Source organism: Papio anubis, chromosome 1 (genome assembly GCF_008728515.1).
Source record: "Papio anubis isolate 15944 chromosome 1, Panubis1.0, whole genome shotgun sequence".
In the NCBI taxonomy this organism is placed as follows: domain Eukaryota; kingdom Metazoa; phylum Chordata; class Mammalia; order Primates; family Cercopithecidae; genus Papio; species Papio anubis.
The window spans coordinates 68,711,140-68,715,306 of record NC_044976.1 but is presented as its reverse complement, the minus strand read 5'-3'; the positions used below and the strand labels follow the sequence as shown (position 1 = coordinate 68,715,306).

At 42.6% G+C, this 4,167-nt stretch overlaps 1 pseudogene; it reads right to left on the bottom strand.

Moving 5' to 3' along the window:
* Positions 1–220: 220 nt before the first annotated feature.
* LOC110740425 lies at positions 221–3,669 on the bottom strand (annotated as a pseudogene).
* Between the last annotated feature and the right edge of the window lie 498 nt (positions 3,670–4,167).

The following is a 4,167-nucleotide window of genomic DNA, read 5'->3' as shown; positions in this document are numbered from 1 at the left end:
TTTTTTTTGAGACAGCGTCTCGCTCTGTCACCCAGGCTGGAGTGCAGTGGCGCGATCTCGGCTCACCGCAAGCTCTAGCTCCCGGGTTCACGCCATTCTCCTGCCTCAGCCTCCTGAGTAGCTGGGACTACAGGCGCCCGCCATCACGCCCAGCTAATTTTTTGTATTTTTAGTAGAGACAGGGTTTCACTGTGTGAGCCAGGATGGTCTCGATCTCCTGACCTCGCGATCCACCCACTTCAGCCTTCCAAAGTGCCGCGATTACAGGCGTGAGCCACTGCGCCAGCCCCACTCTTCGCTTTTTGATGTAAAATGGGAATTAAGGTTGACCGTATCTAGGGAAGGTCTGTTTCTACTTTGTGACCTGTATTTCTAAAAATTTGTACAGCAGCTTCTGCTACCTTGTCATCCTCCATTCTTAGGCACTGTAACAAAGACTCATATGTCTCTGCAGAGTGGAAGGAGGTAAGATATGTGAAAGATAGAACCTTAAGAAGTGCAAGTCCTGAACGGATAGCTGTATCTGGACTTACACCCTCCTCTTCATCATCTGCTGTCCCCTCTATTCACTTATTCATCAATTTCATTAGTGCACTCATGGCTTCTGAATCAATGTGCACAGGTGCAATTCTCTCCAACGGAAAATTTGACCTTCTCTAGAAAAGGATTTGTTAGTTGCTTAGGATTTGCAAGTTTCCAGGCTATTTCTCTCACACAAATATCTGCTTGTTTGCAAGAACAGGTTGGGCTGATTAATAACTCCAATTGAGACCGAAGTTTCTCATCATCGCCGAGAACCTGGTTAAATTTCTTCACAAAATCTTGTGCTTTCCCGGGGTCAGGCAAATTCTTTGCTATGGTCATCAGTTTTCCAAACATGGCAGAACAGTTAGCCTCTGATGTAAGCTGCTTGTGCAAATCCAACAGTTCGCGTACATGACTCCAAAGCATGTTCTGACACTTCCACATCTCATTGAGAGCTTTTACAGCATTTGGATCCAAACTAGCATATAAGTAATATAAGCATTTCATTCTCTTTTCTGTTTCCAGGTTGTGGGGGACAAGATACTGAGCAAAGGTTTTCTCTACCAACAGTTTGTCATCAATGCTGTTCTGATAATAAATATGCAAAGGTTTGTCCTTTATCCAGTTGACTTTCTCTGCAGCTTCCTTTCCTGCTTCACCATGAAGACAATATTTCTTAAAAAGCTGAGCCAGACCCGTCTAGCTTCTTTTCTTACTTGCCACCATTTATCCAGTGTTCTTTCCCTTACAAAGCCAAGCAGCTGATCGTTGACTAAGGCCAGGTCTCTCTTGGCAGCTGTTATTAAAGTAACAATGACATCATGATGAATAGCTTCTTCTGGATCATGTGATCTAACCTTTAAATATTCTGTGAGATCCTTCGCTAAATCTGGGTGATTCATTAAACAATGACTGGCAAATTTCACACTTTCTAATCTCACAGGAACATGAATGTCATTAAACCGTCCAAGAAAACATTGCCAAAGAGAACAATTTTGTGTTGCCAAATCAGAATCTTTGGAGCCAAACAATTTAGCTAGAAGTCGAACAACAGCTAATCACTCTTCTCCATCATTGCTCTTTAGTTTGAATTCAAGCTGTGGCATGATGGAAATAATAAATGAGGATCTATAGCAAAAAGGTCCTGAATCAGATCAAATACATGTTCTGACAAATCACTTACTGATGATCTTCCCAGCACCAGGACTTGATTGAAAAAATTGGCAATGCATGCCTCAATAGTCTGGACTGTTCTTTCCAATAGCACTCTTGCAAGGTCAAAGGACTATTTAAGTACTTATGTGCAGGAATGAGGTTAATAAGAATGGAGTCCAATAACTCTTGAGTAACTCTGTCTCCTTGCATGATGATATAACTCATCAAATCTAGCACATGCATTCGTACCTTCTTATTGTGGCTATTGTTGATCACTGAGAAGAGAGTCCTAAAAAGCTGAATAAAAATTTCATTGCAATCTTCTAATTCAAAGCAGATGTTACATGATTTAACCCAAGCTAAATTCTCTAATAAATAAAAGTATCTATTAAACTGCGGACTCTTTGTATCCTCCAAACCTTTTAATTGTCTGGTAATAAACAAAAATATGTCCTTAAGTTTATCATGGGAAGTATATGGACCTTCTGGGGCATAGATACAAAAGATATCAGCCTAACAACATGCTACAAGGAGACACACATCTTTATTGGGGCTCCTGAGGGAGAATTCAGATGCAAGATACAAGGCTAGTGGGGAGACACTGCTGTTTTTCATCTTCTGAGTCCTCAGCCATATCCATAAAGGTTTTCACTACCATCTTCAGGTGTTTGATCATCTCGTCGGTTGTGATCTTGTTGGTGATCTCTTTTACCCCCAGAGGGTAAGTGATCACCCCGGCAGCACTCACGATGCCACAGAGGGCTGTAGCAGGCTTGGGCTGTGCGGTGAAGTCCATCCCGGGGCACAACTTTTGGTTCACAGTCCTCTACCGGCCTCTCCTCCTCATGCGGGCAGAAGGTGCATCTAGTGCCCCGGCCTCTGTCAGGTGGTTGCACCGCCGCCCATCGTCGGGATGCATACAAAGCCGTTCCGCGGGTCCCCCCCGCTGCCGCCTGCCCACCCGAGCACTGGTTTTCATTTTTCAGAAGCTTCAAGACTTTAATAAGAGAAGTTCTGGCCATACTAAGAAGTTGCCTAACACTCCATTGTCTCTTACCTCTCTTTGTTAGAAGCATTCAATCAACCATAAAGGCAATAGTAGCTAGGCAAACTACCACTCAGCTAATAGCTCTGCATAAATACCAACCTTTGTCTAAAGAAGAAAACTTGTCTCTTCATGCAGAATTAAGTAATAGTGATACCTTCTTTTAAACTTCTTTTAGAAAAGGCATCAAAGGAGAGAAAATGAGGCAGAAATTTAAAAATAAATATGCATTCATTCATTCCAAGAAAAATAACAGGCGAGGCAAGGGTTAAAAAGAAAAGAACAAGTTTTCCTCTGCCTAGCAAGCTCACTTCAAGGACAGTTACAAGATAACGCTGTTTGAGAAGCAATGGGCTCCAGACACCCCTCCCCTCCAGAGCAAGGTTAAAAGAAAAAAAAAAAAAGAAAGACAAATTTCTTTACTGTTACTCCTGTCCCTGGCTTCTTAAGCATGACTATGTTTTACAAATGCCTGTATTTAGCCAGTTCTTGTTTTTCTTTCAATGCAGCTACAAGGCCACCAGCTAGGCAAGGTCACAAGTTATGCTATGCTATAGATTATGTGACCTATCATATAATTAACTGCCTCTGTTTTGCTTTTGTAAGCCTGCTAATAAAAACCCCACTCGGTCTTTGTTCAATGCTCATCTTTTTAGATGTGAATCCACCAAGCGGGTGCATACCTTAAATAAACAATCCTCCTGTTCTCCATATCAGTCTCTCAGGTCCTCAATTTCCCACAACAGTAGCATGAAGTTTCAGCAACCACCAAGGCTTTTAGCCATGCCCTAACATTCTGTAAGTCTCCGTTGCTTCAATTCCTTCATTTGTAAACTTGGGATTGTTTGGATCTTTGGATGAAATAATGGATGTAACATTTAAAAATGTTTAGTAGGTAGGCCAGGTGCAGTGGCTCACATCCATAATCCCAGCACTTTGGGAGGCCAAGAGCAGTGGATCGCTTGAGGTCAGGAGTTGGAGACCAGCCTGACCAACATGGTGAAACCCCGTCTCTACTAAAAACTACAGAAATTAGCCGGGTGTAGTGCCTCACGCCTGTACTCCCAGGTACTCAGGAGGTTGAGGCATGAAAATCACTTGAACCCGGGAGGTTGAGGTTACAGTGAGCTGAGATCGTGCCACTGCACTCCAGCCTGGGTGACAGAGTGAGGCTGTGTCTAAAAAAAAAAAGTTAGTAGGTAGTAAGTACACACTCATTTTTGCCTATAAGTATATGTACAAAGCTCATGACTAGTTCCTCTTCCTTGGTAACTACCCCTCCTTCATCTCATCCACAGAGTGCTACATGCCCCCATGTTATTGCATTGCAGCCTCATCTCTTGACTACAGTTGTTTCACCTGGGACTAAGTATTCTTTGAGACCCTAGGTCCAATTTCCCTTTGTAGGCCTTTATTAATTTTTTTCCTCTTAAGACATAATT